Raw genomic sequence first — 14,360 nt, forward strand, 5'->3', positions numbered from 1 at the left:
AGGTACAGTGTGGACATTTCCACAGGAGTTAATCACCATAAATTCTTCTTAGAGTCAATGGGCACCTAGTCAGTCTAACACTATTTTGTTAATTATTTTGTGTTAAACACTATATATAATTAACACAATCTATGGAGTTACTTACATCTGCTTTAAGCAGATTTTTAAGATAAGTCAAGTGATTCCCATGCTAACAGTGCTTGTTGCTTTCCACCACCAATGAAGGCAGCGTAGATGACAAAATCAGCTGTAGTAAGGTGAGAGGAACCAGATTCCAGGTAATAAAATGTAAAATGTAACCGACAGATCTTCAACTTTTCCTTGAGAAGTGAAGTCTTGGGTGCCTGCAACCTTGCCAATGGGATCTTACTGTTTTATACCAGGTAAGAAATCAACTCACTTCTGTTTGCTTTGTTACTAGTGGGACTTAGAAGAGCTAGCAGCCTCTTTATTAGGCTGTGAAACTTTCACATACTAACTCAATTATTTCAGCTACAGCATAAGATATTAGACTTTGCATCACCTGACTTTGGACAATTTAGTATCATGTATAATGTCTGTAATGTCAGTCACCTTCAGCTGCCTTGCAGCCACCGAAGAGAAATGGGCCTCTCCAAATGATGCTCCACTTGACCTATCTTACACACAACCTATCTCAGGATTCGACGACTCACTTTCCAGGGTGTTTTTTTCTCTACATCAACAGTACGGGCACTAGATATCCAGCACAAAAATGGATGTCTGATTTTGATAAGCATAATGCAGGGCAGGCTGATTTTACCTACGGTCTCATTGTTTCCAAGATTTGCTGTAAGAATTGCAGACTTGACCCTGTATAGTATTTTCATAGAATCATAGAATGGTTTGTGTTGGAAGGGACCTTTAAAGGTTATCTAGTCCAACCCCCCTGCAATAAGCAGGGACATGTTCAACTAGATCAGGTTGCTCATTTTACTTGATGTACTTCATTCCAGACAATATTTAGGTTATTCTCTTCTTCCTCTCCATGCTATCTCTTTTTCTTTTTGCCATTGTTGTGAGGATAGATTTTAGTAATGAAAAAGATATCCCTGATTACCTGTGAGGTTACTTTCCTGAGGACAGCAAGAATTGCATACAGAAGCTGAGTTAAATTTCTGACCCTTGTGGAGATGAGAGAACCGAAGATGAAAACTACTACAGGGGACATGATTTCTTGCACAAAAAATAATTCCACAAATGGAACCAGTCACATTTATGTATTTTTTACCTTTGGAGGAAGGGGGGATATTGTTTTGCATGAAGATAAAATCCTGGGAAAGTATAAGTGGATTATTTACCCTTTCTTCAGTTAAGAAGAATTTCTGCTATCTCAACCCAAGACCTCTTAAGGAGATGAACAGCCTCTTGGGAGAGACAGTGACAGTCAGGAAGGAAAAGAAGATGCAGAGACCTTATGTATACATTGTGCAGTAGAGCATAATGCAAAGACCCAAACACTACAGAAAGTTATTTACTCCAACATGCTGCTGTTTTCCCATAGTTTTACTGCTACAAGAGCTGAGTTGGTGTATATTAAAGGACATCGTACAGTGTGGTGATACCAGCCCACTTTATTGCATAGTGTATACATAACTTATGAGAGGTCTAATTAGGACTGCTACAGTGCCTGGACAAGATGAGGATGAGTCCATGGTGAAGCAGCCTAAGTCCAGAGAACGGCTGTGGAGATTTAGGGATACAAAGGGTCTGCTGAAAGGATTGGTAGTAAAGCAATGTTTCTCACTATCCTTTGCAGAAGTCAATGCAAACAACTACTCCCAATGTCAAAAGCCAAGAAGGCATGAATGCTGCTCCATGTGAGGTCATTTTTAAATTGAAGGTGGAGGTGGAGCATGGGCAATGTGCCACCATTCTCAGCTCAGTGCTAGTTTTTATTTTGGTTTTTTGTTTGTTTCATTTCGTTTTACCAATGTTTGTAGACAATACAGCTTGCTAGTCCAGATTTTCCAACATATTTGAACACCCAAGGATGGATAAAAGGATATATAGCACTCACTGTGAAGCCTTTCAGATATGTATTTATATCTTTTAGTACCTTAACATAACTAATTATGATACCTAGCAGAAGCAGCATGGCTCAGGATCAGCAAATTGCCCTGAACCAGCAGCAGGGTATGTGTGACTCAGCTGTAAATAGACGATACTCAGTTTCATGGAGAATTTATCACCATATTCCTGCCCACTTCTGTATAAAGAGCATGGGTCAGTATCATACTTTGAACTCCAGACAGAGCAGACTAGATTCCCCATCAGATTTCAAGCAGCAGATTTTACCTGAGTATTTCACAAGCGAGCTGTAGCTTGAGGAGAATAATCACAGCTTCCTCAGTCAACCACAAGCCTTGATAAGCACAGTCTCTTATCTTTCTCATAATAAATCACACTGAATGATTACGACAATAAAGATATGTCATAGTGCATGATTACTTGATATGGTGTCTTACTGTGTATTGAATTGGTGGTATACAAAAGGACACAAATCTCTTGGTTAAAATTACATTCTTTAGTTAAACTAGTCAAACGATGATGAGAACCCAATGATCACCAGTCAACCATATTATACAGGCAATGAAATGCATGGAAGTGTGTGGCACTGTCCTTACTGCTGAACTGAAAGCAATGGCAAGATTCCAGCTGTAGGCAGGTTTGCTGTATCATTTCATAACCTGTTATTTCATGTTGAAGGCTAAGTAAGCAATCAGGACAAATGACTTCATGCTGCAACACTGTGAACATATAAGGAATTGTAGGCAAAACCAGGAATGACAAGAACTTTGACATGAAGATTCTTCTATGTTAAATGCTGACATTTCTGGAGGTATTTAAAGTGTTGATTGAGAGATTTGGTTTTAAGAAATTACAGACCAGCCAGCCTATAGCTGCCTGCAGATAAAACCAGCAAAAAACCTTGTGGGCTGATACATGGAAAGTAATCTGAGTCAGCAAAATTTGAACTGTAGCTAGACCTGCAAATATTCAGTCCCGATTGCTTTAAGGTGTCTATCGCAAACTGGTCTAATCTGTGATTTATTTTTTTTTTGTTATATCTTAATGCATCTTACATAAATCGAAATAGAACTCATTACTTTCAAATGAAGATTTATGGTCACCAAGTCCTGGGAACCAGAACCACAAACAACAATGAGGAATTGAAAAAAATAAAATGTTACAAAGGAGATGACTTGTTTCCCAATTGGATGATAACCAGAGATCCACTCATATTCATTCAAAGCTTTCTCAGAAGTATTTGTTCCCTTTTGACTGGCCCACACAACTCATCAGAAACTGTATAAAATGAGCTTTTTATTGCTTGCCACTTCGCTTCTTGAAGCTGAAAGATCTCCAGAAAAGAGACAGAGAAAGCGACTGCTGCATGCACTGATAGGCCTTAGCCTTAATTAAGGCTTTTGTCATATGAATCAATGATCTGATGCAGAGGCCAGTCAAGTGGTTAAATCAGCAATTCCCCCTTGAAGAAATCTAGGAAGACCAGTTTCAACAGCCTGAGCTGTTCCCTATATCAAAGTTATTCTGAAAGGCACCACAGACAGCTCATTAGTTGCTGCAGGGCAGTCTCCAGCCTCACAGGCTCTCCTTTGCTCCCCACGATGATTACAATTCTTACTAAATAACTGACATGCGCTTTGCCACGGTGGCTACCATGTGAAGCGACAGCCTGATCTGGGCATGCACAGAGTCCTCTTGTCACAGCATCTTGAATACAAACCACCTGGATGGACCTTCTCTTTGTCTTAGTCCAGTCACAGCAAGCGTGAGGCTGAGCTATAGGATGTGCCTCCATGCCTGGCAACTGACTAGAAGCAAAGAGGCTTGGGCATATTTCAGGAGGGCTTCTTGATTTACCTAAGTGATGACAAGGCATGATAACTCTGTCTGCAAAGCAGTCCTGTTGCCATAGTTGCTACTGGCGCTGACACTCCTGCAGCTGCTATTGGGTACAGGAACTTCTGGGTATATAAATAACAAAAATATTTGGGACCTGATTCTCCTGTGGCTTTCACCAAAGGCACTGCAGTTACTGTCATGCATTATTTCAGACTGACAAAAAGCTTAAGAGGACAATTAGACCCAAAAGCAGAGAGTGTGATAAATGCATCAAAAAATTTTTGGCACTTAATCTTTTTGTAAATACTACTAAGCAAATATAAAGCTCTTGGAAAGTCAAAGACTCAAAGAATAAAGCAAAATTTGCAGCCAGGAAAGATACTGGGAAGTGCACTAGTGTAAATTGACAGTCTCCAGAAATGGGGCTCTACCTATTTACACTAGAAGAGGGCTGGACCCGGTATTTGGGTCTGTGTTCAGCTCAAGCTTCCCCTTACAAACGTTCACAATCCCAGTTCTGATGGTTGAAGAATGTCCCTTTTTTAGAAACCTGATACTTCCCAACATGAAGCTTTCATTGAGGGGAGGGAGAGGGAGAAGAAATTTGTCTTTTCCATAATTTGTCTCCCCTAGTTGCACACTTTGGTATTTTGCACGAATTTTATGATGAAATTTACAGACTCCTACTGCTTAGAAGATCACACAATTAATTTTATTAGCAGCAACTAGACAATGTCCTACAAGAAGCTGGCAACAGACATCCCAGCAACAGTCTTTCTCAGGGAGCAATACAGATAAAAGATATGTCTTACTAGACATATTCTTTGCCTGATGGTTAAATGGACAAAGAAAAGTAAACTAGAAAAAAAAAAACCCACAACCAGTTTTGACAAGTACTATGCTCAAATTGGCAGTTTTCAGAGAGAAAGACTATAAAACTACTTCACAAAATTCTGACTGATGTGACAATTTGTAATTCCCATGACATATCAAGAGGCTGTTTAGGCGTTTGTAGATATATACTCCTTTAGTCAGTTACAAATCACACAGGAGCTTTCATACATTAAACAAAACATTAAAGCAATGGAGTTATGCCACTGTAGCACACTTGTGGCATCACAATAAAGCCAAAGCAGGTTTGACTTTAATAGGACTCTGAAAGTTGTCTTATGTGATAGATAGTCTCATAAGCAAGCTTGGAGAATATGATGGCACAACAGGAGCAGGCAGAACTAGATCCCTGTGTTCAAAGACACATAAAAAACCAATCACTAGTTTGCGTCCCACCAGTCTCTGGAGGGATTTGCAGAGCTTTCAGTATATACCTGGAGCCAAAATTCAGATTTAGTTTCATCTCAAAAGAGTCTAGGTCACACACTCCAAAATCTCCATAAAACCAAACCAACACACATAAGCAGGCCAAAGATACAGTGCTTCTCCAAATCAGATCATGAATGTAAACACAGCCAGAGACTAGATGGAATTACTGTAGAGTATGCAAAAAAATGGCTCAAAATGTTTGCATTCTGAGTAGTTCATAATAGTTCATTATCAGCCTGAAGACTTTATTGAATAGAGATCCATGAAAGGCTGTTCTGGCTTTAATGCTGTTTGATATATTCATTAACAGCTTATATGAAGAAACAGAGAAGATGCTTACTTTAATTAGCCAATGACACAAAAGAGGAGAAGTCTACGAGTATGCTGGGTGTCCACAAATGGGAGAATTGATCTGAAAAAGTAGCCTAAAATTCATAAAGGGAACCTAAGTGAAACCATTATCTACAGAAATACAGGACATGGAGCTACTGGCTTAGTACTAGTTCTGGAGAAAATTATTGACCAACTTTATCACAGCCTGAACATTATTTAAAAAAAAAAAAAAAAAGTCACTTTGTGGGAAACAGGTAAGTGTCATGTCAGGATCTGTATAGGTAGGAATAGAGTGTAAGAGCAGGTGAAGCTGGCAAGGCTGCAGATGGAATCCTGGGTACACCAGGTCCGGAACAGAAATGCCCATTCCCCACCCATGCATGTCTCCATACACACCATCCTCTGTTTCCATTGTGATAAGTAGGTATTTTTAAAATGCCTAACAAACGTTAGCAGTAGCAACAAGGCAAAACAAAAGTAGCAAAACTGACCCACACAAACCAGTAACCATAATAACTGCTGATTGCATTATTACCTTAAGCACATTATTTCTGAAAAGCTACTAACCATCCCAAGAGGGCCAGTGGGGAAATCACCTCACTTGTCACAGCACTGGTCAACTTCCCTCCTGCCTGACACTCATCAGCCTGCTGTGGTAGGACCCATAGTAATGCCTGTCTCAATGTATTGTCTCTTTTCTTCTCTAATCTTACTCCCTATGTATATGACAGTTGGCAGCATTTCTCCTTAAGGAAATTTAAGCTTTAGCATCCAAGAACCCCCAACACCATTCCTAAATCTTGCCTTTTCCTAGGCTATGCTTTTCTGGGGGATACTTCATGACCTGAAGCAAATAACAGAAACTCTACAAAGGATTTCTTGAATTACAACTTATTATTTTAGACATCAAAAGAGGAATCTATACCATGCCCACCAAAAAGTCTTATGTATGCCCCATTTTCTTCCCCACTCTACAAGTCCTTCAGGTTGGATCCATCCTAGAGACAGTCCAGACTTCTTTGCACAGCCTGGCATCCTGATTCAAACTTTCTATGAAAGGGACAGTGAAATATTTTCTTTTTAAGTAGACTTCCAATTCTCTTTACCAGGAGATGCTCCTGTCAGTCTCAACCCCCATCATAAACTCCCATCCAATATCTATCCATGATCTAGCTCTCTGTCACTTCACTATGAAGTAACAGGGGAAACCTTTAACACCTTTCCCATGCCAACCTTCTACTGTATGCCAGAAGACTTCTGAGCGTTTTGGCCCAGCGTAGACACCACAGACGCAGGGGGAAGACCCAGACTGGAGTACAGGCAGCACTCTTGTAAAAATTAAATGAACTTTGTAGATTAGTGTAGATAAAGAAAGCTCGTAACCGTAACTTGTATTCCTGTGTTGCACATTGTGGCTGTGTACACCTACAGATTAGCAAGCATGAGTGTGGTGTTATCTTTAATGGATTAAAATAGCCTGCGTATTCACCATAGATATCTATCGTGCTTTTATCTCTCACTCAAGCAAGATATCCCCATCTTTCTGAACTCCAAACTTCGGTTTTTAACAGGCAAAGCAAATCCTGCTCAATTAATCTTACTTCGTGTGAATGAGGCACAAAATGTTTATGAAGGGCTAGGTACGAAAACACAGTAACAAAAGGTACATTAACAAAAAGATGGTACCTTCAAGAGGGGTGGGAAAACAATGTTCAGAAGTCTGCCAGTTTTGGCGAGGGATAAAAGCACAGAGCTTTCAGAAGATCTGATGCCATTTATTTTGGTTAGTCTTTGTCTAAAATAATCTATTTAAGGGCTTGTTGGGGCAATAAAATGTGTGAAGTATTGATACACAAAATTCTGTACGTGTCTAAAGCAGAGCTATTAACTATAAAAATGCAGGTGAAATGGCATTCATTAATATCTAGCATAAAAATTTTAGTTCTAATGTGGCAGTACAGATTCATAAGCTCTGTTCATAATAAACAAAGTGCAAAAAAGATTGTTTTTAAAAGTCAGTTGCTTTCTTTTTAAATGGGAGCTTCTTCTGTGATTTTTGAGTTTTCCTGAGAAATAACATAGAATTCAAGCATTTTTTAGCATCAGCTGTGAATGAACTCTTATACAAACCATGTCAACCTCTTTGTACATAATAAACATACTTTTCTTCCTTCATGCACTAGCAGACAGCTTTGGTAATGTAATAGGTCTTAAAAAGAACTAATTCAGATAAACCAAGAGCATTGCAGGCTTTAATTGACAAAATATGAGGAATTGTAAGGCAAAATTCCTGAGTGCAAAGTATTGAATTCAGCATTACTATATCTTGTTAAATTGGGTCATGCTTATCACCAAAATGCCAAAATTTCTCATTGTGTCTTACTTAAAAGACACACTTCAGCTTTTTGAAGTGTCCGATTTAGCTATGTAATCTTTAGATCCGTAAGTTAGAGCAGATTAATTCCACCTAATGTTACCATTTTTCAAATCTGCATTATAATTGCAGACACGCAAACTATAATTAATATTGCAAACAAAATGCAGCAGATCCCCAGACACTAAGACTGTTCAGAGTCCAGCAACCACTTTTGGGATCCCCTTTTCATGCCTCCCAAACCTGCGCTGGCCCACAGACCACACGCTGAGCAATCCTGGCCTCAGTGCATTTAGAGGCACACTGCTGCACCGGTACAGGTCTCTGTGGACCAGGGGCAATCTAGCCACAGCAGCACGAGCTTCAGTGCCCACTGCTCACTGAATCAACCGCCCTTTGCCCAAGGCTTTAGCAGTCTGGGAGCAGGGCCAGTTTAAGCAGGTGTTGAGCATTAAGGAAAGCTCTTGGAGATGGCTAGGAAGTGTCAGCAGCCACTCTGCCTTTTTCTCCCCTGAGCAGGTTTTAGTCTGAGGGTCTCACCCTTGCTCAGAGCAATGTGCTATAGCCGTGCCCAATCCTGGCTGCTGTGCCCTGGCAATTTGCACCTCAACCCCTGAGTTGACTCCCCAGCTTGACCCTGGACCTGCCTCACCACTGTGACCACCAGACTGTGTCTGGCCCTGGCTACTGCACCCAAGCACAGACTGATCCTACCACTGATGTGCTGACCTGCTGCTGACCTGACCTGCTCGCCTGATCTCGGACCTGCAGTGTCACTATGGGCTTGTCTGGCAGGCTGGACTCTTGGCTGAAGCTGTTATCAGAGAACCTGCTCAGGATGGCACCCTTGTTGGTGAGGCCACCATCTCCATCTTTACCAGTCTTGGCTCCTGGCTCCCCTTCCTGCTGAAACCTGTGACACTGCATTTTGTTAGCTACAGTGTTTAAAATCACCACATCTATGGGCAGACTCAGAGAAGCAGGAGGAAATGCTCATGGTTAGCAATTAGTGTACGGAGAACATGTACAATAAAGCATATTGTTAATATGAAAACAGCAAGTCTGGTAGAAACAGGGTAATTTTTGTATGAAAAGATCAGGTTTTCAGATATCAACTTCAGATGAGCATGAACTCAATTTTAAATGGTCTCTTTTTCAGAAGCTATATTTAATGTAACACAGAATTATGAAAGATATGACTGTAGGTGAGTACCTCACAATTTCTCCTTAAGGTTCACTTCTCCAACAAGCCCCTCCAATGCACAGTAGAAAGACTGCAATTTTGGAAAAAGATAACACTTTTTTGATTAATAAGTTCCGTATGTACTGTAAATTGCCACTTGTTTACATTGTCGATTTCCCAGCTGTGGTCTGGAAATCACCAACCCAGGGAGCTCTCCTAATGCTACACAGAATGGAAACTATCAGTGAAAGGGAGGGTGTTTGAAGGAAAATTGAGGGCTCCAATGTGGATTTTCCTCTCTGTGTGAAGTGGCTGACCAGATGAGAATGCAGATATGTCAACAGCTATAGGTTTATAGTATTCCTATAATTACATTTTCTCTGAACAAATATGCAAGTTGGTGTTACCTCTTTTTATGTAGTAAACAAAAAAAAAACCCCTTACAAACTCCCAGTCCCTGTCAACATTAACAGGTGTATCACATCTCCTAATTCCCTGGGCACTAATGCTGGGTAAGGTGCATTCAGCATACCATAGCGTGGTTTCTACTTAGCTAGTAGTTTCTAGGATTCTTTGGATTGTAACTTCTGAAAGCTTTCCTGTTTGAAGGTGAATGAATGAGAAGGTATGAATCACTTTTTGTTCTGCTTTCTGACTTTCCAGACTATTTTCCATGTGCATTCTCCACAAGTTTGACTCATTCAGGCACTTTAACACGTAGAGAATTACAAAGAAAAATCAGATAGGTTGATTTTTTATTTTGTAACTCCCAAGTTGCAATTACCTTCAGTCTACTGTGACAAACATCAAAACCAGATTTTTATTAAATTATCTGATTTTAAAGGTAAGATTTAAAAGTTATATAGGCAAATGCTTGTAAACAACCACTTCCCTCTTATCTGAAATAAGGTGTCTAAATACTTAAAACAGATTTGACTATTCCAGCCTTTTGTGTTTTGCCAGCAAGCTACATCAGACAGAAGAAAAAGCAGATATGACAAGTAACTGGACTTACCCAAAATGTTAACGGGGCTGTATCTGTTCTCTAGACTTTCATTTCTGTTTCCTGGGGGTTTAATGTATTGCAGTTAGCTTCTAAGTAGTTCTAAGTACAAATGTTACTCAGGCTGTCATGTAATTGTTAATATTTTACACTTAGAATTTTTAATGATTAATCATTATTAAAACAGTGGAAACATCCACAACAGATAATTTCTCTCTTCCCTCTGAAGTTAGAGCTGAAATATGGGTCCTCTAGAAAGTGATTTACAGCAGGAATCTAAACATATAATCCTTTATAGATTAATCAAATTCAGGTTTAATCTTCAGCCAAACTTGGGCCCTGCCTTTCTCCACTGACTACAGAAGGAGCTAAAGAATGTTATCTTCACTAGGCCAGAGATAGCCTTTAGGAATATCCTTCTATCATACCTGATTAAAACTACTGAATCTGAGCAATAAACCATCTATAGATTCTGTAAAAAGCTGAAAGTAATTAAGCCCTTGCATTAACAGGCAAACAGTCCAAGCCAGAACTATGTATGTGGTTTGCCTGTTCTTTGAATTTAGTGTAGAAACAGTTCCTCCGTTTTCTTTGCTGATTATCTGAGATCAATTAAGCAGAATTATGGGCCACTGCATTTCACCTAAGTCAAGGAGGTAGGAGGAAGAGGGCATTTGGAATACTTTATAATGTCTGGTTTTGTTAGACTAGAAGCAGTAGCTCTTGTCACAACTTCCATTCTAAGAAGTTTAACTCTGGAGGATCATAAAATCTTTGACACATTTTACTTTTACTGTGTTGAAAGTAAAGGGATTAACTATCAATCTTTGGTTTTGAGGCACCCGGGGATTGCCCCTTTTATGCAGGGACAATGAATCCACCCTGTATGTGGCCCAGGACACCCGTGGTGACAGGTAACAGCTAGCATTACTGTAGTGCATGGTGAAAAGGATGTGAAGCAGAAAGCACAAATAAATCATCTAATAACAAATGACATAAAAGGGAACAGATTCTCTCAGCAAAGGTTAAATTATTGTGTGGAGAGAAATCTTGTTTTTTCATTGATGACAATTTACGGCTCCAATGTGGGATATGATTTCTTAAAGTCAGACCATTGCACAGGGCTGATCTTAACCCTTTGATAGAAGAGGCCACACCTCCACTGCTTAGTAACTTCAGTAGCATATTAACCCCATCTGCACTACTTATGTGCAAGGGTTCTCTCAAAGCCAGGCTAGTGTATGCTACTTAATATTCTTGGAAAAAAAGCTCTGGTGTGATTGGTTTCAAGAAGATTCCCAAAAGTGGACCAATCTGGCTTTGTTTTACCACATCCGTCCTTGCTCTGATGGGCCACGAGAAACAAGGCACTATGTTGAAGGTCCCTGTTGCCAGCTACCACAAAGGGAACTCATAGTACCTGGTGTTCAGGCTGAACATGAGAGCAGGGGTGCTGTGATCTCAAGAGGACAACTGTACTGTGCGACACCACAGCACCGCAGTGTCGATATAATCACGTCCTCAGTGAACTTGGTGGCACATCTCTGCAGTTGGCTAAAAGTTAGAAAAGAACCCTGATTCTGTCTGCAATAGCAAATCAAAAGTGTGGAGCTTCTCCTCTATTATTGACTAGCAGACATGGGAGGTTTGGTTTAACTGAATTTACAAAGGAAAGGAATGGGTCAAGGAAGAAATTGACCCAGATTTTTGCGGCCTTACAGAAATGTAGTTAGTGGGGCAGATCAGCCCTCTGTCTCTTATGGCCCTTTTCTGAAGGTGAAAAAGAATTTCATAAGATGGTCTGTAAGGAGCGAAGCACCACATTTCAGATACCTAAAGAATGTCTGGAAACAAAAATAAGTTATCCTGTAGAGTTTAGACACTTCTATGAGTTGGTAGCAAGTAAACAGCGGCTTTTGGGTTGCATTTTAAAATTTAGGCACTTCTTTTTCTGGAATGAATTCCAAGGCACTAAAAGGGATCAAGGAGACAGACTCCTTCAAGACCTCCCAGTCTGAATAGAAGATCTGCAGTGCAGGTGAGAGGATATTCAGTTTTATTTATTTAACTTCCATACATTTTGGATAGTCTCCAGTCCATTTTATGGCAGTGAGCAGCTACAGCCAACAAGGATAACTTAAGGCAAATCCTAAGCAAAACAACACAAACAGTCCTTCTATGCCAAATCAAAATCACAGGATTTTTCTCTATTCCCTGCCTCCTCAAATGTTGTTCATTTATTGCCCTGAATTTCCAATCAAAGCATTTCATTCAAAACTGAGAAGTTAAATGGACATTGAATTAATGGCTTCTGTAGGAGAACTTGCATCTAGAAATTATGGCAAAAATGCAGAGTACACTGCAAAAGGAGAAAATAATAACTTTCTAAGAGGAAGATTTATTAAACTTAAAAAGTTAGTAAAAAATGTAGAATCAAACATTTCTGCTCTGTTCCATTAGCTTATTATTTCTCCAGAATTTACTAATATGAAAAACATCGTTCTTCTTAAATGATAGAAGACTACACTTTCAAAACGGATAGTTTACTCATTGCTAGAAAATGTCTTTAGTTAGAGCTCTATCCTGAGACATGCCAGTGGAATCTTCATGTATCAGTGTTTGCCCAGGCAAAACTCATATTTGTTCATGTAAATGTCCAGCCAGGACACATAAATATTGATTTGTTTGCATAAGGAAGATATTTTTGCTGGCAAAAGTTTTTGAAAGTGTGGCCTAACATCTAGGCATGAACTATGTAATGGCCTTTAAAAACAGAATGTTAGCAGGCAATTTTTTTTTTAAGTTTGTCAAAATATAACCAATTTGAAAACTATATGTTCAAATATTCAGGTTTGACCATTCTGAATCTTGAATGCAGCATTTCAGAAAGAATGAGGTTTCACAGAAGGAAAGAGGGGTCTCTAAAGCAGGAGCCTGGGAAAATGAAGATACATATTCAGTTCCTGCTACCGCAACAAAATTCTCTGACACTGGGCAAGTATCTTAATGACTCAGTCCCTTAGTGCCCAGCTGGAGAAAGCAGGAACACTGGTGCTTATTTTTCCTGTCTTGCTTCATTAGCCTTGAAGGCCTTTGGAAACAGGATTGTCCCTGATTATATATGGTTAGGTTATTTGCATATATTATTATATATGGTTATTTGCAGGAACAAGACCCAGATCTCAACTGGAAGCTCCAGGAAATACAGGGAGCAGGAGTGGACAGTGTGCAATTAAAAGGGTGAAAAACTTTCAGCACAGCATTTCTAAACACATTTCCTTAAGGGCTCTTTAGAAAAGGAAGAGGAAAAGTTCTAACCTTCTTTTATTTAAGATTCAATTAACAAAAATATTTGCTGTGCCTTTTGAACACTGAAAAATACAGAAAAAAATTCAATACTATAAGTATATTGTAATTACAAGTATTTAAAAATTTAGTTAGTACTTTGGCTATTTTACGAAAATAAGCTAAACAAGTTAGCATTGAGAATCATGACAGTAAGAGCACGTTCTGCTGCTAGCCTTCTAACTACTGGCATTGAAAATTGTTTTTTTCACATGAAGCTCTGGAAGGGGGAAGCAGGTACAGGTACTTTTCTCTTCTGCAAAGATTTGCTTGTGAAACCAGGAGACCACAGCATGATGTAAGACAGAAATTGTGTCACTTCTGTCAAAGCGCATAGCTATCCTTTGCAGCCATGACTTCAGAGTAACCGCTTTCATAGGTGCACACAGCAAACCAACAATGTTGTGTCACAGGTAAACACACCACTTTTCTTCAGGTTACCAAGCTTGTAATTAAGCATCTTTTTTCATAATAAAAAAAGCACAGTTTGAGGCCATGGACAATGTTTGTCTTTTAGGTAAAAATTGGCCATGAGAAAAGGAACATCAAACATGCAAATGTTTTGAATTGCCACAGGACTGAAAGGCAATGATGACTAGGGCAGCACAAACTGTTTGCTTAGTTTGCTCACTTCCACTGTTTTAATGATGACTTAATGTTGGCTGACCATCAGCCATTGGCTATTTTTTTCTACAGTGAAATAAAAGAGCAAAGGTGTTCCAGTTCAGATCAAATGAAACTGTTAAGCTTTGGTGAGTTTTTGCTTTTTATTTTTTACCTATTTTACTATTAAATGTAACTAACTTCTGTCATTAAGTTTTTTTAATAAGAAATTAAAATTTCTGTTTTGAAAACATCATATTAAGTGCATAACTTTTCAGTTAAAACAACCTGTGTTCACAAATGTTTTTATT

This window comes from Falco rusticolus, chromosome 3 (genome assembly GCF_015220075.1).
Source record: "Falco rusticolus isolate bFalRus1 chromosome 3, bFalRus1.pri, whole genome shotgun sequence".
Lineage (NCBI taxonomy): Eukaryota > Metazoa > Chordata > Aves > Falconiformes > Falconidae > Falco > Falco rusticolus.